This window comes from Lissotriton vulgaris, chromosome 9, assembly GCF_964263255.1.
Source record: "Lissotriton vulgaris chromosome 9, aLisVul1.2, whole genome shotgun sequence".
In the NCBI taxonomy this organism is placed as follows: Eukaryota; Metazoa; Chordata; class Amphibia; order Caudata; family Salamandridae; genus Lissotriton; species Lissotriton vulgaris.
This window is the reverse complement of record NC_141697.1, coordinates 1,037,043,700-1,037,068,441: the sequence shown is the minus strand read 5'-3', so window position 1 is coordinate 1,037,068,441 and position 24,742 is coordinate 1,037,043,700.

Sequence of the window (24,742 nt, the reverse complement as noted above, 5' to 3'; positions counted from 1 at the left end):
GGGGCCTGTGGCGAGCTGCGGCGGGAAACTGGCGAGCGGGCGGCTTTGCTGTGGCTGGGCCGCTCGGGGGACCAGGGGGGCGTCGGCGGAGGTAAAAATGCAGCAAGGCTGGCTGGCAGGAGCAAGGCTGGGTGGCAGGAGAAGGAGGCGGCAGGAGGAGCAAGGGGGTGACCCGGCCTGGTGAGAGGTGCAGCGGCCCCTCCCGAGCACTCCTTGCTGTCCCCTTAAGAAGGGGGACGTAAGTGCGGGTCAGCTGGGCGGCGGGAGCGGCTCGGCCAATGGGCCGGTGGTGGGCGGGGCCTGTGGCGATCTGCGGCGGGAAACTGGCGAGCGGGCGGCTCTGCTGTGGCTGGGCCGCTCGGGGGACCAGGGGGGGCGTCGGCAGCGGTAAAAATGCAGCAAGGCTGGCTGGCAGGAGCAAGGCTGGCTGGCAGGAGCAGGAGGCGGCAGGACGAGCAAGGGGGTGACCCGGCCTGGTGAGAGGCACAACGGTCACTCCCGAGCACTCCTTGCTGTCCCCTTAAGAAGGGGGACGTGAGGGTGGGTCAGCTGGGCGGCGGGAGCGGCTCGGCCAATGGGACGGTGGTGGGCGGGGCCTGTGGCGAGCTGAGGCGGGAAACTGGCGAGCGGGCGGCTCTGCTGTGGCTGGGCCGCTCAGGGGACCAGGGGGGCGTCGGCGGTGGTAAAAATGCAGCAAGGCTGGCTGGCAGGAGCAAGGCTGGGTGGCAGGAGCAGGAGGCGGCAGGAGGAGCAAGGGGGTGACCCGGCCTGGTGAGAGGTGCAGCGGTCCCTCCCGAGCACTCCTTGCTGTCCCCTTAAGAAGGGGGACGTAAGTGCGGGTCAGCTGGGCGGCGGGAGCGGCTCGGCCAATGGGCCGGTGGTGGGCGGGGCCTGTGGCGATCTGCGGCGGGAAACTGGCGAGCGGGCGGCTCTGCTGTGGCTGGGCCGCTCGGGGGACCAGGGGGGGCGTCGGCAGCGGTAAAAATGCAGCAAGGCTGGCTGGCAGGAGCAAGGCTGGCTGGCAGGAGCAGGAGGCGGCAGGACGAGCAAGGGGGTGACCCGGCCTGGTGAGAGGCACAACGGTCACTCCCGAGCACTCCTTGCTGTCCCCTTAAGAAGGGGGACGTGAGGGTGGGTCAGCTGGGCGGCGGGAGCGGCTCGGCCAATGGGATGGTGGTGGGCGGGGCCTGTGGCGAGCTGAGGCGGGAAACTGGCGAGCGGGCGGCTCTGCTGTGGCTGGGCCGCTCAGGGGACCAGGGGGGCGTCGGCGGCGGTAAAAATGCAGCAAGGCTGGCTGGCAGGAGCAAGGCTGGCTGGCAGGAGGCGGCAGGAGGAGCAAGGGGGTGACCCGGCCTGGTGAGAGGCGCAGCGGTCACTCCCGAGCACTCCTTGCTGTCCCCTTAAGAAGGGGGACGTGAGGGCGGGTCAGCTGGGCGGCGGGAGCGGCTCGGCCAATGGGCCGGTGGTGGGCGGGGCCTGTGGCAAGCTGCGGCGGGAAACTGGCGAGCGGGCGGCTCTGCTGTGGCTGGGCCGCTCAGGGGACCAGGGGGGCGTCGGCGGTGGTAAAAATGCGGCAAGGCTGGCTGGCAGGAGCAAGGCTGGCTGGCAGGAGCAGGAGGAGCAAGGGGGTGACCCGGCCTGGTGAGAGGCGCAGCGGTCACTCCCGAGCACTCCTTGCGGTCTCCTTAAGAAGGGGGACGTGAGGGTGGGTCAGCTGGGCGGCGGTGGGCGGGGCCTGTGGCAAGCTGCGGCGGGAAACTGGTGAGCGGGCGGCTCTGCTGTGGCTGGGCCGCTCGGGGGACCAGGGGGGCGTCGGCAGCGGTAAAAATGCGGCAAGGCTGGCTGACAGGAGCAAGGCTGGCTGGCAGGAGCAGGAGGCGGCAGGAGGAGCAAGGGGGTGACCCAGCCTGGTGAGAGGCGCAGCACACCATAGATGTTTGGCCGCATCTAGAGATAGGAAGCGAATTCCGTCATATATCAGGGCCAAGTGTCGGAAAGGGCCATCATCAGCCTCGGTCTAAATCACAGTTTCTAAACGGACGGCGTGTGTTTCCAACTGTGTAATGTTCAGGGAACAGGAGCGTTCCTGTACATGAATTTTCCCTTTGGCAAACCCATGCATTGTGGCTTGACTAGCAGCCCACAGAGTACCCACAGTGGCAATTCATTATTGTGAAAGTCTGTTCGCAGTTCATAGGTCGTGGACCCTCTCTGGGAGATCCAGGGTATAGAAGAATCAGAGCATGATCAGATATACTACGAGCTAGATTTTAAACGTGGTTAATAGCACAGCAGTCAGGGCCAGTAGGAAGATGAGGTCTACACCTGAGTGGGAGAGTACCATTGGCTCCCTCACTGGAAGCTGGAAGATTGTGCAACAATGAGGTAGAGAGTTCCCGTGCTGGAGGAGATCCAGGTGGCTAGACGATTTCTTCTGCGGGAGCGAGAGTGAAATCTTTGCGATTTGGATGCTGGCGTGAGGCCAGGTGGTCCCACAACCCCCACTCTACTAGGCGAGGTCCCCACATGGTTTCAAAGGGGTGGGTCCTCTCTGATCTATGACCAGGCTGACTCTGGAGAATCGAAGGAATAGGATTTGTTGGTGTAGATCAATCAGAGATTACCAGGAATCAGAAGGCAATATTCCAGACATATCGCTTTAAGTTTTTGTTTGACCTTCGTGTAAGAACGATACCTCTGTTGCAACTCTCAGGTGTAATCAGGAAAAAGGAGGACCTTGGCAACCCCACAACAAAGTTCCAATCAGGATTGTGCCTCCCGTGGGGTCGCATCTATGTAGGATCCGTGCAATTACAGGTCTTAAGGGCACCCAGTGTCAAAGTGCGATGGGCCCTCTCAACCAGGAGAAGAGATGTTCAGCAGGTATCCAGGATTGTATCCATTAATCTAAGAAGTCCGCAGCTTGCTGGGGCTCAGTTCCTTCAGGGATGAACCCGATCACGCACACGTTGCTGTGTCAAGATCGATTTTTGGCGTCTTTCAAGCAATAGAGTAGTTCTGATATGCGTGTGAGAAGGTTGTTGATTTGGGCATTAAGGGATACGACCTAATCCTCCACATTGGAGATTAACGATTAAGCCTCCATGATCGGAGCTATAGCATTTCTAAGACCTTGGCAGAGCAATGCCACGTCAATGCGCACCTTCCAATTTTGTTTTTCACAGTTGTTTGGGATGTTTTTATGGTTTGGAGGATTGTGGCTAGATCAGTAGTGGGCAGGGAACCATTCACAAAGCGGGAGGCACCACGCGGTGCCTGCCGCATTGTGGATGCAAATGCAGTGGGGTACCATAGGTACCCCCCATGTGCACCCCCCACCCCCCCTTCACCATGGGGGCCTGCAATGGGCCCCCAAAGCAAAGACCGTATGCCTTTCCACGGCGGCAATGCCGCCGTGGAAAGGCAGAGGACCTCAAGCATTGTAATATGGTTGGTGGTGTCTCGCAGACACCGCCACCACATGTACGCACTTTTTACGAAGGTCGCAAAGGCGATGGACGGAAAAGCAGCGGACGGTCTTTCTATCCACCGCGGACCCCCCAGTCATCCTAATGTGGCGTGGGGTCATTTCAGTGAGGATGGCGGGCGGATTGCCCCTGCCGGGCCGGCGGTGGCTACCGCCAGCCCGGCGGGGGCAATCCGCCCGCCATCCTAATGGGGCCCCATGTGTTGAGCGCCTAAAGTTGCAATAAGTAACTGCAGTGTATCTAGTTGTGGTGGTTCCTTAGGGTTGCACCCTGCAATCTATAGTAGGTAAACCTAAATAGCAATGTTTGATTACTTATATATGACAAATCCTCGATGTTTTTAAACATACCGTCACAATATAGTTCCCCCATTTTACCAAGGCCCACCTGGTGCAATAGTTTCATTCCCACCTCTTCTTGGGTGACGGATAGCTCTGGATAATTATGTAGTGGTAAAGATGGAGTGTATTGTGGCAACTTGTTTGCTTTGCTGCCGATTGTCAGCCATGCTTTGTTCGTGGTGTCTATTGTGTTTATGTCCCTGTGGTATCTATTATGCGTTATTATGGCATCCAGCGGGATCGGTGCCGCATCACCTTTCTCAATTGTGACATGTGTTATATAGGGAACCTTATGATACCAGAAATGCGCATACTGCACTTGTGCACATAAATAATAAAGTAAAAAGTCTTGCACCCTAAATCCCCCCTGTGAGTACGGCAATGTGATATTACATAACTTGATTCGGGCTTGTTTACATGCCCATAGAAGTTTGAGTACCATAGAGGATATTCTCCAAAAGACTTCTGTTGGAGGTTTAATCGGGACGTTGTTAAACAAATATAGTAGTTTCGGGAGGACCACCATTTTTACTATGGCTAATCTATCTGCCAGTGACAAAGGCAACTGAATCCATCGTTCTATTTTTCCTTCTAGTGTGTCAATTGCTGTACCGTAATTTGTTCTGATTGCCACCTCTGGGTCTCGGTGGAACAAAACCCCCCCCAAGTATCTAATCGGTTCCTCTTGCCATTCCAATGGATAATCCATGGCGTGTGGGGATGTGGTATCCGTTAAGGGTATAATTGAGGACTTAGCCCAATTTATTTTCAGGACGGAATACTGTCCAAATTTAATATATTCACAAAGAAGAGGGTTTAGATGGGTATCCGGATCTCGGACAAACATCATATCGTCCGCATATAATGAAATATGGAGGGGTCTCTGCGGGAACTGTAATGCGGAGTAGTGATGATTCTGTCTTGTTTTGGAGGCTAGCGGTTCAAGTGCTATTGCAAATAATAAGGGTGATAGTGGACAACCTTGCCTAGTTCCCCTAGTTATAGATATGGGTTCAGATATATATTTGTTTACTTTAATACGAGCCAATCGATCTGTGTATAGCAATTTCACCCATTGCAGACATATAGGGGGAAACGCCATTCTGGTTAGTACTGCATGCAGATATCCCCATTCTATGGAATCAAATGCTTTGGCAGCATCTAACAGAATCGCAGCCGCTTTAGTAGTTGGAAGCAGGTAGTGGGATAGTGCAAATAGCATCCTAGTGTTATGGACAGTAGATCGGGCAAGGATAAATCCGGATTGGTCTGGCAAAATCAGGCCAGTTAGTAGGGGCTGAAGTCTAGTGTCTAAGATTTTGGCTAACATTTTAGTGTACACATTTATTAAAGATAGCGGGCAATACGATTCGCAATACTCTGGCTCTTTGTTGGGTTTTAAAAGTGTGATTAATAGAGCCTCTCTCAGCGTAAATGGTAATATCTGGTTTTCATGGGCATCCCCATATAGTTTCACCAAATGAGGTGCTAACTTATCCACAAAGGTTTTATAGAATTCACAGGTGAATGCCTTACCATTGGGCAATGACTTGATGACTTCAGTTACCTCCTCTACAGTAATTGGTAATGCCAAGTATTTTCTCCGCACGTCTGACAACCATGCTATGGTTACATCCGCCAGATATGCTAATATTTCCTCTGTAGTTACGGAGTGCTGTGTAGTGTACAAATCACCGTATGTAGACATAAATTCCTGCAGTATTGCCTGTGTATCATATTTTAGGAAGTTGGTGTCTCTAATCGCTTTCACCACCTGGGGAGTATGGCCAGAAAATATTTTGTCAGCCAGCGCTTTGCCAGGTCTCCCACATTCCCCATAGGTTCACGCAATCTGTCTTCTCATGATATATTTAAGCTCGTCAGCAGCAAACGTCTGGTATTCTGTCACGAGGACCCTTATATCACCCAATATCTTAGTCAAGCCTGTACGCCCATAATCTAGTTCCAACGCTCGCATTTGTTCTTCTCGCAGTGTTAGTTGCCTCCTGATGTCTCGGAGTATTCCTACAGAAGCCCAGGGTCCTCCGTGCTCGGCTGATTAAGCTCAAAGTATTCTGTTATAGCCTGTCTGCGTACACTGGGTCTAGCAGTGATTTTGCATTAAACCGCCAACTGTATGGTGGCGGCATGTACTGTGGTATTGTTATGTTTAGCAAGACCGGATTATGATCCGACAATGTGCGGGCCAAGTGCTTCACAGAGTTCGCCCACAACAGGACATCATCAGAAAACAGCCAGTAATCAATACGGGACCAACGATTATTTGCTACTGACATATGCGTGGATTCTAGTGACCCAGGATGACGGACCCTCCAGATATCAGTAAGTTGGTTCACAGACATAATATCCTTCAAATTACACAGAGCTCGCCTTTGTGGTTCAGTTGTCGTCCCCGAGCGGCCTTTGTCATCTTGCAATGCAATGTTAAAGTCTCCCCCCCAGATTAGTGGAATGTCTGGTAAGGCACCTATTTTCCTCTCTAGAGTGCTATAAAAATCAGGATCATCAATGTTAGGTCCATATTTATTAATTATAGCAAGTTTGCAGCCTCTTAATGTGCCTGTTAATATTACATAGCGCCCCATTGCATTAGAGTCAGTAGTATCTAAATGGAATTGTATCCCTTTTCTCACCAATATAATAACACCCCTAGCATAGGAGGAATATGACGACATATGTATGGATTCTGCCCAGCGCCTCCCCACATTGCTAGCACCTGTCGGTGTCAGATGCGTCTCCTGCAGGAGAGCAATATCTATCTGATGAAGATCTAGATATGCAAATACCTGACGTATCTTTTTCTGAGTGTTCAGTCCTCTTACATTCCAAGTTTACAAAGACAGTATTTTTGAGTATAGCAATTCAGTAGACATTACCAAACAGTGAAAATATACACGACAGGATAAAATGCTTATAGTACACTACATTTGCAACATCCAGAGTAAATCTATTGACGCAGCATTGCTTGGTGTGAACCTGTAACACAGCGATGTCTCTCAAGTGCATTGGTCTAGAAAAACTTACCCAACTCCCCACCTTCCACCCCCACCCACTTCAGCAAACCAACTATGTTAAAGACACGATCCCCTACAAATAGGTAACATAACTTAACTTTAACTTTAGTTAGGGTACACACGCCTAGGGGTCCACCAAGGTAACACAACTCCATCAAACGTAATGGATGTGGCCAGGTATAATACATAACTGCAGACATTTCTCTGTTATCCAATCTATGTATATTCTAACAACGTAGTCAAATTGTCCAGTTTAGGGTTTCAATGTGCATTGTATACAAAAGAACATACGCAACCCACACATCTGTTTAACAAACTGTTACTGCGTGGCAGCATATACTTATCTGTCCCCGCACTGCAGACGCTGCCAACTCCTAAGATCGGAAGTTATGAATGACCACCTGATGCAACCACATGTCCTTTGTTCCAACACGCGGCAGACAGGTAGAAATGTCCTGCATTTGGCATTCTCTCCGTGTCTATTCCACGTGCTGGTAGCCCTCACAGAGCAACAGAGCTGTTCATGATGAGCCGTGCTGTTAGTCGTCACTCTCTTACAGCATTGACGTACACAGTTGCAGACCCACTCACTTTGAAACAGTGCTGATAACATACAGTCTATTACTCTGAATCTTGATGTCGCTCTTCTCTGTGCTGGTCCTTCCGCCTGGTGTTGAGGTTCTTAAGATAGTCCTGAACAGCCTTCGGTGTTTGTAGAATTGTGGCTCGACCGTCATCGGCAACCCTCAGTTTGGCCGAGTATAGCATGGCGTATTCTATTCCCATGTCTTCAAGCTTCTTTTTCATGGGGTTGAACTCCTTCCTCGCCAGCTGGACCGTTATTGTGAAATCCGGATTATTATTACCCTGATAGTTTATCTTCTGTTTTCCACGAGCCATCCGTAATATTACATCCCGATCTCTGTAGTTGAGAACACAAGCTATTATAGATCGTGGAGAGGCACCTGGCTTAGGTCTTGGGGCCAGAGATCTGTGCGCACTTTCAAGTAGGAAGACAGTTGAGAGCAGTAGCGGTGGGTGAGATTTTAAAGTGGTGGGGCGCAAACTAATTAGCATACAGCACCGTAGCGAGCGAGCGCAGCGAGCTAGCCCGAACCCCAAAAGGGGGGTTTGGGGGGATAACCCCCCCCAAGAAAATTTTGAAAAAAAAGAAGAAAAATCGTGCATTTTTAAGCAAATTTGATAAAGCAGGAAGGTCAATAAAGCAATTGTGAAAGTGCAGTTATTACATTAATAGATGGCATAACATAGGTAGCTGCTTATTCAGTAATACCACAGAGCTTCATACATTCTGTCCTATTATGCTCAGGTGCTGATTCAGACTATAAGACTTTCATGGAAATCTCAGCTCTAAGAGTAGAAGAAGTTGCACAGCAGTGTAATGGTTTCCAGGCTCGTTCCGCAGGAGCGTCAGGAACTTGAAGAAAAGTCCACAGTCTTCCCCTACGGCCTTCCGACTCTATTAGACTCTAGAGTAACGAATGGCACGCAAGGGGAAAACAGGGAAACAAAACAAGGAAAGGCGGGGGAAGAAAAACAGTCTTGCAACATACTGAATATTAGACTCTAGAGTAACGAATGGCAAGCAAGGGGAAAACAGGGAAACAAAACAAGGAAAGGCGGGGGAAGAAAAACAGTCTTACAATATACTGAATATAAAAGAGGCAGCGCAATGCGCTGTTACCGTGATTCTGGTTGAGCTGAGCTTTGTACACACACTTCACATAGGTCCACGCAAATACCCCAAATATAAATGGTATAAAGGTTTTTGTAATTTGCCAAGGGGAAAGTTTTGATAGGCAACACAAGCAACGAATTGTTCACCCTGCGGGAGACAGGTCCGGCCAGTGAACAAAGGTGAGCAAATCTGTGTAGTTTCCAAATAGAACAAACACTACAAAACTTTTAAAAACAGATGCATTTCTTACCTCAATCAGAATTTTTTGTATTCAATAAACAAGTAGCAGCATTCACTTTTTGTAAATGAAATCCGCTCGTCTTTCTTTCAGTGTAGCAAACTTGTCAATTACTTTCATGTTGAAGTCCGGTATCTTTTGGACTAGCTTGCTCTCTACAGATAGCATCGCCAAAGCATTTAGTCTTTCCTCTAGCATGGTGTTCCTGAGGAATGTCTTTATGCGCTTTAAGGCTGAAAAACATCGTTCAGCTTCTACTGTTGTCATTGGAGTCGTAATCACAATTTTTAGTAAAGTCACTATCTCTGTAAGTGAGTTTTCCATATGCAGTTTATGAATTAAACTCAGCAAAGTCAAGGCGCTTTTGGCTTTTCGGTACACAGGCATTCTGTAGAGTACAGATAACTCAGTTCTCAGCTGCTCTTTTATGAGCATAGGATATGCTTCCACAGCCTGATTCAGAGCACGCTCAGGGAAGGATTCATCATATTGTGCAAACTCTTTACTTTGCAATAAAGTTGCACTCACCAAATGTTTTGTGAATGAAAAACGTTCTTTTGCCTGCACAATTACAATGTCACATACCTCCTTTCCAATTCGAACCAGAGAGGTGATGTTTTGTCTGCGGTTTGCAAAAATAGAATCCTCCGGCAGTTTGCTCTCTAAATCGTCAACCCCATCTCTCACTTTCATAATCTGTTGTACAAATGCAGATGTATTGGCTTTCACAGAGACAGTATCTAGGTCTTTTTTTTGCAACTGATCGTATAACACCTCAACAGGAGTCATTATGTCATGAAATAAAAACAGTAAGAACAGAAACTCTTTGTCTTCTATTGTTCTAATAAAGCCATGGGCTTCACCCTGAGTTGTGTGATCAAAGTCTGCTCTAGATGATATGGCGACAAAACATTTATGAAGGCCCTCCCTCTGTTCATAGATTAAGTTGACTGTACGAGTGTGAAAGTTCCAACGAGTTGAGGATCCCCTTGGTACGCTTTTGTCCACAATCTCATGAAGGGCTTCTGTTCTTTTTGGGGAACGTGTGAAGAATGCTGCTATGCCTCCGATATCCTGAAAGAAAACTCGTGTCTCTCTGATCTTTGATACCGCCTGTTGCATAATAAGATTGAGTTGGTGGGCGTAACAGTGCACAAAATGAGCATTAGGGTACACATCTCGAATTCGTTTCTGTACTCCACTAAGGCTTCCACTCATTACGGACGCACCATCATAGCTTTGGGCGATAAGTTTTTGTTTTTGAGGCAGGTCCGGGAAAATTAAGTCCAGTTGATCCAGTATTGCTTTAGTGATGGTTGCTGCACTAGAGTCACTTAAATGTGTGAAGCCATAAAATCTTTCCACAACGTTTCTGTCACTGTCAAGGTACCGAAACACTAACACGGACTGTGTTTGAGTGGACACATCAGTGGTGTCATCAGCCTGAATAGCCACAAAGTCTGTGTTTTGCAACTCTTGCACAATATGGCTTCTTATAACTTCGAGCATACAGTCAAGGAGTTCATTTTGTATTGTATTAGAGGTGCCCTTAAAGACTGTAGCACGTGCTAAATGTCTTTCCAAATCCTGGTCTATGGTTGACATTAAATCCACTAGGCCTCGGAAGATCCCAGGTTTTGAGGAAGTTTCTGATTCGTCATGGCCTCGCAATGCCAGTTCGAAAGCACCACAGAAACGAATGCAATCAATGATCCTGGATAGATTTTGTCTGTTCTTATCCACAGCTTCATTGTGTTTTTGAATGGATTTGCGATACGCATCATTTATCTGCTGCTCAATTGGTGCGTCTTCCCCCAACATTCCCAGTCTTGTCAGGTTTTCCAGATGATTTCTTGTGAGCGCATGCTTCTTTATTTTTTCAGCGATGTGCTTCAGGTCGACCATTCCTTGCCGTGTCCAAGAAAAGTCACCGTTAAACAGCAAGCAGGGGAAGCAGAACAGAGAATTTCTTATAGGGCACCCTGTAAGCCAATCAGCTTTTTTGTACCAGGCATTTGAGAATGTACGTTTTGACATTTTTCCTCTGTCCTGGGTAGTTTGCTGTAGGTTTATTTCAGGCTGATGAGGTCCTAATTGTTTTATCTGTAGTTTTTGTTCAAGTGGCCTTGACTGGAATGACTTTGTAATCAGCTCTTGTACTGTATTCATGATGGTGTTGCTGGCCTTACCAATATATATATATTAAAGAAACCTGTCAATAATCAAAGTACAACGTATAAGGTGCAGTGCAATAATATCAAATTTCAGTATAAATACATTATACATATATCTTGTGGATTATCCTAATACATCTCAAATGACTGCTAAAAATAGAGCCGTACTCGCTCCTGCCTCTCTGTGCCATAGTGGTTGCTGGAGGCACTGAAAGGGACACTGCTTCAGGGCCTGGAGAGTGACCCGATACATAGCCCTAACTCCCAGTTAAAAAAAAATATATAGCATCAGTTTCCTTACCTTTAACACTGGTCACTGGTGTTTGCTGGGTTGTAGTAGCTGGGGTCAGGTGAGAGCGCAGCAAAGGAGGTTGGGGTCCTCTTGCTGTTGTTGATAAACCTGTCAATAATCAAAGCACAACGTATAAGGTGGAGTGCAATAATATGAAATTTCAGTTCAAATACAAATACATCTCCAACAGCTCCCCTTCCCACAAAATGACTGCTAAAATAGAGTCGCACTCGCTCCTGCCTCTCTGTGCCATAGTGGTTGCTGGAGGCACTGAAAGGGACACTGCTTCAGGGCCTGGAGAGTGACCCGATACATAGCCCTAACTCCCAGTTAAAAAAAAATATATAGCATCAGTTTCCTTACCTTTAACACTGGTCACTGGTGTTTGCTGGGTTGTAGTAGCTGGGGTCAGGTGAGAGCGCAGCAAAGGAGGTTGGGGTCCTCTTGCTGTTGTTGATAAACCTGTCAATAATCAAAGCACAACGTATAAGGTGGAGTGCAATAATATGAAATTTCAGTTCAAATACAAATACATCTCCAACAGCTCCCCTTCCCACAAAATGACTGCTAAAATAGAGTCGCACTCGCTCCTGCCTCTCTGTGCCATAGTGGTTGCTGGAGGCACTGAAAGGGACACTGCTTCAGGGCCTGGAGAGTGACCCGATACATAGCCCTAACTCCCAGTTAAAAAAAAATATATAGCATCAGTTTCCTTACCTTTAACACTGGTCACTGGTGTTTGCTGGGTTGTAGTAGCTGGGGTCAGGTGAGAGCGCAGCAAAGGAGGTTGGGGTCCTCTTGTTGTTTGCTGGAAAATTGCCCCAAAATGCGGTAATGTATCAGGTTGTCAGGTGCTGAAAAAGAAAAGATAACAATTTATTTTTGAAACAGTAGGGTAATGAAACAAAGACTGTGGGGAAAAAACATAACGCTCCAATTTTTTCCTTGCAGTTTGCATCCAGCTCTTAGATGACAGTTAATAGCTCGCTGTTGTGTGTTAGGATTTTAACTTCGAAACTGCAAGTAACAAAAGGATCTCTCTGACAAAAGCAGTGCCTCACTGACCTATTTACATCATATGCATTTTGTGATCTGTATCAGGTATATATGTTCTTTGCAGCAGGCACATTAAGCTTCTGCGCTGCCGCCTGCTGCTAGTTCACTACTGGGACCAGAAACATAGTCTTGCAGACTGCCAACGCTCCTACATATATAGGCCAACAACTGATGTTTCTATTTTTTGTTTTATATAGCGAAGTAGACCCGAGACATCGGGCATCAGAGCGGTATACATGAGCACCAGTTTTGTAACATCACCATTATTGCCTAAATAAACATTAGAATAAAGCTTAAAATCCATGCCGGGGTAATGTGGCCCAACATTGTCAGGAACGTGAAAACCAGAAATCAGATGGAGCCAGGCAAGACATTCAATGGCACAGTTATAATTATTGTAACTTTATTTCACTTGTAATGAAACCTACTTTATCATAAAGCACTCTGACATCTTTGGGTAATGACCGCGATATGTAAAAATTAATAAATAAATGAATAAGCACTGTCTTGGATTTATCAGTGAAGCAAACACTATCTTGGTAGCATTAAAGGATACATGAGTGAAGGCAAAGCACAGGCGTGGATTCCATGCTCCAATCCTTGCCTGTGTAACTTGAGTCACGCTTGGGAGCAGAGCATACTTGAGTGTAAGTTCAGCCACAGGATATGTGTGCACATTACACACATAGTAACACCACAAACACTGTGAACTGTTGTCGCCTCATTACACACTGGCAACGCAGCGAAAATGGAGACTGCTTAGCCGGATGATGGAATGAATTTTCGAACAGAGAACTTCACAAAATTAATTGTGCGCCAACACATGTTGCACAGACCAAACTTTTTTAAACTCATATTTCTGTTTAAAGGAAAACACAAGCATAATGATGGTTTGCTGACTTTTCCAAGGGTTAAAGTTGGGTCTTCAGGAAGGAGTAGTGGCAAGTGACTTGGTTGTGACAGGTGGCGAGCAGAGTGCTGGAAAGTGGAAGATGTAAGAATGAAGCCAGAAGCTGGTGGTCTGTGAACATAAGGTACTATAAAGTGAAGGAGGAGGAGGGCAACATAGCATGTTCTGTGTGACCCAATGAATCACTCCATGCCCGATTCATATCATATAGCCCGTGGCCGTGCTAAGGCTTACTCTTGCAGTACACGTGATTTTCAGAAATACTAAAACCCATGGAGGATGCGTGTGTGTGTTCCTCGAGGAATTCAGAAGAGTGGGGTTGAGGAGAAGGGCCCGGGAGTCGGGATATGGGGGAGAAGCGAAGGAGAGAAAGGGGTGAAGCCGTGAAGGTCAAGGATTGCCAGAAACCGGTCCTTGGATGCTTGATTCCGGTCCAGGAAATACATGGATTGGCAGTTCGGGCTGGACTGTTCCCATGAGGCACAGGGTCAAGGCTGATTTGCATATGGCCATGTCTGAACTGGGGTGGTGTGGAGTGCAAAAAAACGATGGATTTAGGCCCAGATCTCTGTACTGGCTGGGGTGAATGTATGACATTGTTCTGCATTCTGTACATCAACTTGTTTTGCATGTGTACTTGAGTTTGCACCAGAACTTTGCATGGTGCAAAGCGCTGCATCAATAGGATCAGTTATTATCCAGCTGCTGGGTTAATCAAATGTAGATCTATAGAGATGTGCTATCAAACTTCACCCACCAAGTATTTCCAAGACAACAGAAAGACTGAGGCCAAAACAAGTGCTGGTCTCGTCACCTCCACTTAGAATTGTTGGCTTGCTCTATATAAGCATGTGCCTATTCTCAGGCTTTCCTTTTATACATACTTTACAGCTTGCCCATGACAGCTCGTGTGCTATTGCTGTGCGATCTTTTTATTTTTTAACAGTGTGCTTGGAGACCACCCATTGCTTATCATTGGTAGGCTTCATTGTCACTCTTGTGCTTGCTTTGCTCTATAAAGAGGACAGCACTGCCACGTCATATTTTCCCCCAACCACATCTTGCATTGTCCATATTGCCCCTCACACACCTTCCCTCCAGCCAGCATTTTTCAAAAATGCTAAGACACAGCCAGTCATAGCACCTGCGAGTCATGCCGGCCACGACTGCAAAGTAAACAATCTTTATGAACATAGAAGATAAGATGTCCCCATATAGGCCATGGAACAGCAGCCACAGTAGTAGCCATTGTCCGGAACCAACACCTGCAGTAGGTCTCCCAAACTCAGAATGAATTATCACTTAAATATCCTCCTTGCGTATAGATTTTGAAAATTAAATCCCTTTCTCACCAAACATGAGCTCACAATTTTTGAAAAGACACACATTTTGCTACCAGCACAATAATTTCTTTTTTTATACTAGACTCAAATCCTTAGAACAAAAGCTTGTCTTTTCAATAAACACAAATCTTTTGCCTCCAAACACTGTCTTTTTTAGTTAACATATGCTTAGTATCCAAACATCAGATTTCCATTTTCATTAAGCACATGCTTGGAATGCGTCTGTACCATTAAACCAGGGCCACCAATATGCTGGGGTTGGGTTCCATAATGCCACACAAGCTGACAATATGCTAAACATGGCCAACAGTAAGCCAAGAGAGGGTCCCATCAAGCCAAGAATAATCACCATTATGCCAGGTCCCACATTATTCCAAGAATGGGCACCATCTTGGTAAGTATGCACACAACCTTCCAAGAATAACCAGAGTTCTGTCAGGAGAACACTCACCCATCCCAGATATGGGAACAATATTATAACATAGCCACCATTATGCCAATGCCCTCATCAAGTCGTACAGTAACGACAGAGATCTTTAGTGGTTGGCCACTATCAGGTCATTGATAGGCTCTGTCGTCCTAAAGATGCCCACAGTATGCCAAGAATGTTCACCATTAAACCAAGGCCTGCGTTAAGTGGTAGGCACCATCACACAGGTATGAACACAGAAAGCCATGAACTGCAACCATTGTGCTAGGGTGGCCAGGTGTGGGCTTCGTCATGTCGGACATGTCCACAATTAAATAAGTATTCTTAATAAGGAAAATGTTTTATATATCCTTCAATGCAGATATGTTGTTTGTCTATGGTGGGGAATTTTACTTATATACATTTACTTTTGATTGATCAGCATTACAAGAGATACCACTGAGAAAACTCAAACTTCATTTGCTTGAAGTAGTTGATCAATAAAGCACATTTCAATTGTAGTGTTTGTAAATTATATGAAATGCTTTATTACCCAACTATAGTTAGTGTCTTCACAAAACATACACTGACACGCATATTCAGCACAAACACAACGCTTTGTAACTAAAATATATTGCAAACACATTTTGGGTCGTGGAAGGCTTAGTGTGTGTTATTTTATTTTTTCAAAGTCACAGAACAGTCCTTAATTTGTGGTGTTATTTATTCTGCACCTAGGTATATAATCCATTTGAGGGAGAAGCCAATCTGGGTGTCTCATTTATTTATTTTGCTTGTAAGATAGGATTTATGGAATCGTATGTCAATATGGCCAATATTAGCAATTCGAGAGCCTGCATCAGGACTGTGTGATGGACCTCAAGAGAAGCAACACGTCCACAGGAACATCCGGGCATGGATGAAGACAGACTGTTTACATATAAATGTTGACAACAGAGAGCCTATTTCCTGCATTTTTCAGAGTTATCTCCTGCCCTGCTGATTAGTTAGACAGAAATCGTATATTCTCAGAGGTAAAGAAGCTTGGTATACATCTGGACTGGAGGCTTCAGTGACATTCCAGATGAACACACAACCCTCTTTTTTAAAACTGCAGAAATAAGTCGTTTCCTTTCCAGGAAAGCAGGGCTGTCGTGACTGAGACATTGCTAACACAAAGGTGGATTAATGTGGAATGAGCTTTGCATTCAGTCTGAAGGCCCTCTTCAGCCAAGCCGCCAAGTCAGACGGCCATAATTGTGACTGGCAAGCCCAGGAGAATGATGAACCGCCTGTGGTGTGACAGCTTCAGTGCCTGTCAGTGCAGTCACGCATAACATAACCTTTGGAGGCTTTTAGTAGTTGAACATGGAGTCATTTTACAGCCCGAGTGTAGGAAAAACAAGATTAGGTTTTATAAATACCCATCCTGCAATACGGGGACTCTGATTGTGCCCAAGGTGAAGAGGATGAGACGTCACAGATGTCAAAATATGTCTAGAGAATATATTTCTAATAAAAAATGAGTTGGTTCTTTAGCCACATGGTTTTAAATTGAAATATTTAAATGGTCCGGTGTTGGTCCGTTCTCCACGTCCCACAATTTCCGATGCATGTCTCGGCCTCTCCAGAGATCTGACTGCACTGGCCCGTGTATGCCTTGACGGACTACTAATATATCACTTACAGAAATGCATGAAATATGCGAAAAGATGCGGTTGGCTGGACGCTGAGCATCCACTTCAGGGCTGCAATGCGCAAAAAAGTGAGACAAACAACCCCAACAGGCTAGTCGGGAAAGGAAGGCCCTCGTCAGCAGATCACACCAGGGGAACAGCTGAGGGTGCTACAGAAGCAGAGGGTAGGCAGGTGGAATCTAGCTGTGTAGTGTGTTTACTTCTGTACAAGCCTTTGTCCCATAGGGACTTATAGAGAGTTCACATTTGAAAAGCCTTTGTCCCATAGGAACCTATAGTGTGTTCACTTCTGTACAAGTCTTTGTCCCATAGGGACCTATAGTGTGTTTACTTCTGTACTAGTCTTTGTCACATAGGGACCTATAGCGCGTTCACTTCTTCACAGGCCGCGGTCCCATAGGGACCATCGCTTCACTCATGTCTGTATACTCCCCTGCGTGCAGCAGTACATTTGCCTCACATGGGCCTACAGGTGAGTCGGACACACCTGACCCATAGGCCACGCGTGCTCTCTGCCCTATGGCTCGATCAGTCATGGGTAACCGGTGTTCCTTTGGGAGAGCGCACCCTCTCTGTGGGCCCTACGGCATGTTTCGTGTGATACACATGTGCTTGTGCCAGCCGCACCCCTGCCCCGCCGTGACCTATCGCCCTGGGTTTGAACGGAGTCTCCATTGGCGTTGTTTCCGTCCATCTCGGACCCCAAGCAGTGACTCCGGGCGCAAACGGAGCAAAGCATGCTGCACACACTGCATAGCACACCCGCCTAGAGGCTGCGCCCTCGCCCAGAAGGAAGCTCTGCCCTTTCTATGCCCACCCCTACAACACCCAATGAATGTCCTCTAAGAATGTTAAATACGGGCAACACATGTGGGCTCCGTGCCTTTCACAGGCCCGGTCTGACCAATCCCTGCAGAGCATGGTAAGGCCGTGGATCCAGTCCAACTCTCTTAAGCTGGCACGTGCCGCTTCGGGTGTCGAAGCGCTACGTGAGGCCAACGGGCCTTTATTCGTTTATGCCGCTGCGGGTGTCGAAGCGCTATGTGAGGCCAACGGCCCTGTATTTGTTTATGCCGCTTCGGGTGTCGAAGCGCTATGTGAGGCCAATGGCCCTGTATTCGTTTCTGGCGCTTCGGGTGTCGAAGCGTAGCCTGTGTAGAAAGGTGCTATCGAATTTAAATGCACTTTTTTACGTCAAACAAGTGCTCACTGTCCTGCTTTTTAAAGTGGCAAAGTTTACTGAAGTCTGCAGTCTGGAAATATTCAAATACTTCTTCATCAAACATTACTAGTATTGGACAGTCCGACAGTGGAGACGACGAGCTGTACTCACATCGTCGACGATCACACACTAGAAGAATCAGAATGAGTCGACTCCACTCCAGAAAGAAAGGCGGCGGCGTCAGGCAATCAAAGGGCGCTGTCTGTCTCGTCTCCACTCCACTCCACACACCGTCCACGAGGCGAGTGAACCGTTACTTGGCTGAACCGGATCCAACGACAAACGACACTGCAGCAAATGATTTGCTGCGCAGGGGGCCAATCACTGCATGACTACAGAGACAGTGATTGGCCATTGCAGGGCACCCACGCTCGGCATCCAATGTGGATTGCCCCTGCTGTGCTGCGCGGTGACCGGCCAATCCTGGGCTTGGGGAGGGCACCCTAACTGCTCGCCCTGTCACCCTTTTGCTGCAGGGGGTGCCGCCAGCATAAACCTGCACCCCCCCCTCCCTAGCTAATGGGCCCCTGGGGACTTTCATGCGCATGCTCGGGCAAGTTGCTGCCCGAAGCATACATGCGGGAAAAGTAAAACAGTCAGCGTGACGTCGTGATGTCAATCAATCACCGGCGTGACCACACCAGCCCGCCCCCACCCCCGCGCACTCCCGATTCAGTCGGGTGCTGCCCGGCGGCGCCGAATCAATAACGTGCCAAATATAATTAATGTCACACAGTGAGTAAAAACGTTTATTTTAATTATTTTACGGCAGCCGCGGGTCCAGGCAGGGCTGGTGGGGCTACGCCCCTACGCCCCAATGGACGCACCGCTGCTGGTTGAGAGTTGCTCTTTTCCAAACACGCTGAAAATCAGTTCCTCTATATACGTTTACATTTTGCCTGTGTTGGTGGACTCCGGAATTCCCGCTATTCTTACGTTATTTCTGTGAGAGCGCGCTTCTAAGTCCTCCGCCTTGTTCTTTATAGTGTCCAACACCTTTTCCATTTCTCTGCATTTCTTGGTCGTGCCATGTGATTCGTCCTCTACTGCAGATATGCGCGTTTCGGCTTCCACCAGTCTCTCTCCATGTTTGTCCAGCTTCGTAGCCATATTATCAACTCATAGGGTGATGGTGACCAGCTTCCGGTTGATGTCTTGTAAACTTTGTTGGATAGCCTTCAATAATCCTTCCATGCCAGCATTTAGCCCCCCATCAGTATCTGGCTCTGCATCTGATGTAGCTGTCGAGTTTTTTTTTGATTTTTTAGATCGAAAGGGCAATTTAGATTGTTGCTTCTCTGGTTTACCCATGCTGGCTTACCACTGTGCTGAAGAGAAAGGGTTAGGACACCGTCCGTACATTGGGCGTGGACAATGTTCCACACAGTTTTCTTCGCTGTGAAGTCTGCTTGCACTCAGTCCCTGCACTCCGTCTGACTTCTACTCGCCTCAACAGGCAACCAATGCAAACAGCCGCTCAGAGAGGCACAATGACAGAACCTCGCAGATGACTCGTTGAAGTGCTCCGCGTACGTTATTGTAGCAGCGCAATGTGCACCACCACTCCACTATACTCCACAACTCCAGCATGTTCGAATGAGAAGAGCAGCACCACACCAGAATCCCCCGCTGTAACAAACAAAATGTGTACAATGTGTATCAAAATCCCGGCGTTATAGTCTTGCACAATCACCTACCAGGCATTTCAACAAACGTTTCGACACAGTGTAGAGTCTAATTCCAAGGCATATACTCGCCCCATAGTATGGTCTGAAAACACAAGCACTGCCCCTATTTCTACAGCTTCCACAGTGTTCGCTTTATGATCAATAGGTGTGTAGCCGCTTAGCGCTATGACCAAAGCACTTCCACGTCAAGTTTTGCATGTCGGGCACGGATCGTGATATTGATGTTGTCGGGGCCTCGTTTACACACAGGAGGGGAGCGCTCTTCACATGTCCAACAATCTAGTTTCCAGGCACTCTATGCTGGGGCGGCCGCACCGCATCCCAGAAACACGGCCTGAATTGCTCCACAGTTCCTTTACGCCTGGCCACCCGCCATTTTGAGCTGCAGGTGATGCTCTTCCTGTGGGCACGCTATACTTGTGGCACCAGTTTGAACATTAAGATATTTTCTCACAGTCATGAAGCTACACAATTTTTAAGAAACCTGAGACAACCCGATTTCACTCTATCTTGTTCACTAAGTCCAATTGCCGCGTTATACTTTATCTAAGCTCGGTGTAGTGGTCTTCTCTCCGGGGCGCCGGCATCTTTGTTGCGATCAAGAACATTCCCCGAGTCTTAGGTTTATCGTACGCCTGCCATCAGTGGGTGTTTTACACAGTACTAGCAGACTCCTCGTGCCCATATGAGAAGGCACCAGAGAATGCAATGGTTTCTACCGGAAACACATTTTGCAGTGTTCAACAGTGTCTGTCCTGCATTCGCCCATTATTTTAAGCACCATACAATGCGCCGACAGACAATCGCGCCACATTCGTGTCTCCTAGTCCGCACATTGGGGCAGTTCCTTCATGCTTGGGACTGCCGGACTGTAAAGAACATGATGCGTTTCGTGTACTCACTGGTTTATGTCCCGTATCCAAGCTCAGTCTTACTTTCTTCCCAAGCACAGATTGGTGTTCATCCCGCTAAATCGCCGCCATCTTGTTGAGACCACGACCGCCTCACAGATTTCAATTTTTCCCATTCTACAGCCGCCTCTACGTTTCTACACAGTTCCGACGGTCACACCCCGTGCCTGGTACCTTCCGATGATGATATCTGTTGTTTGCTGATGTTCACATGTCCGCTAGACGCTTAATTTCGTATAGTTAGTACTTGCCCGGCGGAGCTGTCTCAGAAGGCAGCCATCCTGCAGTGACCCTTCTAGCGCCCCCCCAGATTTAGCTAATATTGCTACCCCATGAGTCATTACCGTTTGCTGTGAGGCGACAAATAGCAAAAATCCTAAGTCTGCAAGCATATTGCGCTTCCCCCAGGGTAAATGTGTCTCTTAGATGCATACCAAATCTGGTTGCATTATACGGAGCTCTGTCGCCACCCTTTTTCTCTTATTAAGATTGTTTAAACCACACACATTTAAAGAACAAATTTTAACCCCCTATGAATCATAATTACAACCAATAAAAGCAACACCTAGTCTGAATACTACTACATTTATACACATCTTAGAATATCTTCGAAAATGCATCATTATTTTATTCCATTTTTTGATACTGTGGCTTTTTCCAATTTTACCCCACCAAGGTGCCCCCTGCACCACCCCTTATCCACCCGTGCCCCCAACCCCTCACCCCTCCCCCAACCCACCCTAGAGCCCCCCCACTTAACGAGGCTTTAGGACCCATGGTCCTGTAGATGACAAGCTTCCCATACTCCTCTTGCCATCACTGACTAAAACCCCCCAGACAGAGGAGAGGGGATTCCCCCCCCTCCCCCGTGGCTAAGCATGCACCTAATAATACGAACGCTTAACTGAGAAAAAGAGCTGAACATGTAGAAAAAGAACAAAGAGTTGCACCACCGGGATAGGGAAGGAGACAGAGAAAACCCCTGTTAATATAAATCAGATAGGCAGTTCTAACCCGCTTACACCATGTGCCAAATTCTTACTCCTTACTCCTTATACCCCTACCCCATACCCAGATCTCTAGATAGAGTTTAAATAGTCCTTCGCAGAAGCTTTATTTGTAAAAAAAACTAGTGCGCTTTTGAAAGATCACTTTGAGCTTTGCTGGGTTCAGCAGCAATGCTTGAGAACCATTTCCTTGAAACTGTGCAATTAATTGACGTAATTACCAGCGATTCTCTACAGTATACTGACAAAAATTGGGCCTCACAAAGAACTCAAAATCATGCCCTGATCTTTTCTTATCAGGATGTGCTAGCCGAAACACATCCGCCCTTGCCAAAAAACTGTTAAATGACACTAACATGGCCCTTGGTTTTACATCAGTTTGCCCTGGTCTCAAGCGGATATTAAATGGAAACCTGTGTACCCGTTCAATCTCCCTGTCCCAGTCCCATCTTGTTAACTGAGGGTGTAGTGTAGTTCCTATATTCCCAATAGGCTCTGCGCATTGGAATAATATATTCAGCAGTGTAGACGTAGGACTGAGGTCGACTAGGTCTCTGCTGACTATATTAGACTTAAGGTTTGCCAGCTAGCTCAGAGGTCACTAGAAACTTTCTCGAATAAACGAGGAGGAGTTTAACCTCCCTGGATAGACAAGAAGGGATTAGCTTCTGACAACCATATAACATGACAACTTTGCTCCCTCAGAATAAGAGTGTATCTCTAGAGTTGTGTGAAAACAATAGACAGCTATTTCACTCAGTCAAATGTGCGTACTTAGTTTCACCAGAGTGCAGAGAAAAGAGAGACGGGCGTTTTCAATAAAAGGTGTAATTTATTGAGCAGTCTTCTTTCTCATGCAAGAGAAATGATTTGCCATTATTGCAATACTTTATGTGAAGTAAAGTGCGTACAGTAAAAAGAGTATTATGAAGTAATACTGTAAAAGCATTGATATGGTTTCTTAGCCATAAGATACTTTAAAATGGATAAAATATATACATACATATATACATTGACTAACGTACTCAACTGGTGCTTCTAAATACGCCTACCCCGGTGTACCTGACCTAAGCCTAATACGTGGGAAGGAGTAAGTAAGTAGCAGTTTAAGTTAAGTTGGTTTTGCCAAGAATCTGACTCAAGAATTCTCTTTAAGGATTTAGTCAGCTCCGTACCTGGGTAATAGAATGTAGGAGGTCTGGTATCTCTCTTTCAGTACTCGATATCCCAGCAGCCCGCGAAGGCGGCTGAGAACACTGGAGCTGGATTTCTCGGCAGGAGAAAAGAAAGCATCTCTCTCAGTGCATCAAAGAGGAGGGGCAGCGTCCGTGGCTCTCGCATCAGCTGGGCTCTCGGACAAGTAGATAGCTGCTCGGCTCCAAGACCAACACTGTGTGTTTGCTTAAGGCAACGTTGGTATATTTATACCTGAAAGGTGCCGAGTTTGACGTAAGGTTTGGACATAAGACGTCAATAAAGATGTCACTAAGAACTGACTGTTCCTTTAGTGTTCGCAGGAGTTTAATGACAAATCAAAACAAAAGCAAATGGGGATTTCCCAGGTTGCTGGAGGTTTGGTGTGTCGAAAGAACTTGTTGTGCCTTCTAGGAATCCAAGGAAGTAGCTTCTGCCATGCTTTGGACTGCAAGGGCTATTTACTTAAATATGGATCTGATTCTTATGCCATTATAGGGATATTATTGATTATAGCCGTACAAGGGCGTAAAATAGCAATATTGGTTTGGGTTCCTAGATAAAACACAATACCCACTCCACGATCTAATGTCCATCATTACTAAAACTAAGCAATAGGAAACATTCAAAGGTGCATGTGTATTCCAACCCACCCCAAAATACATTTTATGCATTCGAAATGGTGTATGCGAAATACACGAAAATGATTATTGGTACTGTACGCTTTTCAAGCAGTGTAATCATTCAGTTAAACATGCTTATATATATTAGCTGAACGATTTGCGGAAATTACACATGAAATGGCTCTTAATACAGAAAAGAAGGTCGAGACCATTCCATCACATATAAATACAGTTGCTGTAAATATGCTAGGGGCTGAGGTAATATATTGTCTCTAGAGTTCCTAAAAATAGAAGCTCTGTTCTTTAAGAATAGTTCTACTTTAAGCAAAGTACATGTGCCAGAAAAAGGTAAATATTTTGGAAGTTTGAAAAAAATAATTTCACTTTCAGGGGAAAAATAGTTCCACATGTTTTTAGTAGCTTTTGTTTATCAAAGCTGAAGGCCGAATTCAGAGTTCAGGGGAACGCTGTGTGCTCGTTGCTTAAAAGTTATTCTTTCTGTTCAGGGGAGAACATCATTTCAGGCAGACTCGCAAAAAATTGGTCTACGACATCAAGTGAAAGTTCGACCAAGTTTGAAAGTGCCGCAACAGTGCAGTCGTGAGAATGATTGCTATCATCGATGTCAGGATCAGCAATGCTCACAGAAGGTCGTACCTGGGTGATGCTGCTCGCATCTCGTACTTCACTGCCACCTAATCGTAGTGGTGAAGTCTCAACGAATGCCGTCATCAGAATGGGTAGCCGCTGGGGACAACACGATGCATGAGCCGTTACAGGACTTAGCAAAGTATCTGTATCCAAAGGTACTGCTGATGGTAGTGTAAGACAGACGTCCAACACGCATTCTTCTCCGCATAGCATACATCGAAGCACAGGTAGGATGCAATTTTGCCAGATAGGTCTGAATGAGAGAAACCAGGTCATATTCAGATCTCTTAGCCAGGCTAATCCAAGGACTTTAGTTATGCAGTCCCGATAGCGTATAGCTAGGATCGGTTCTTCCATTGTTGCTTGAGTCTTGTCTGCGACTTGGCTTGCCATATCGGAGCAGAAGGGTAAAAAATAAAATTCCTGCTACGAGTCCCAAAAGTAGTGGTAGGTCGCCAAAGACAGAATGGACAAAATTGGGAAAAATGCCCAGAACTGCTTCAAAGGGTGTTAACAGTCCCGAGAAAATTGTCTTAAATATATGTGGGATACCACTGGCATCAGACATATTTTGGATTTGGCTTAGCATTTCTACGAAATGCACGGGGCAATTTGTTGATAAAAGGGTATGTATCTCTTGCAACCAGAAGATCATACGTTTCTTTTGATGACGTTAAAGGCACGGTTGTCTGTAAAAGAACAGACTTTATTCTGCTTAAAGTATCAATTCGTATAGAAGAGATATTCAAAGAAGGCCAAATCGT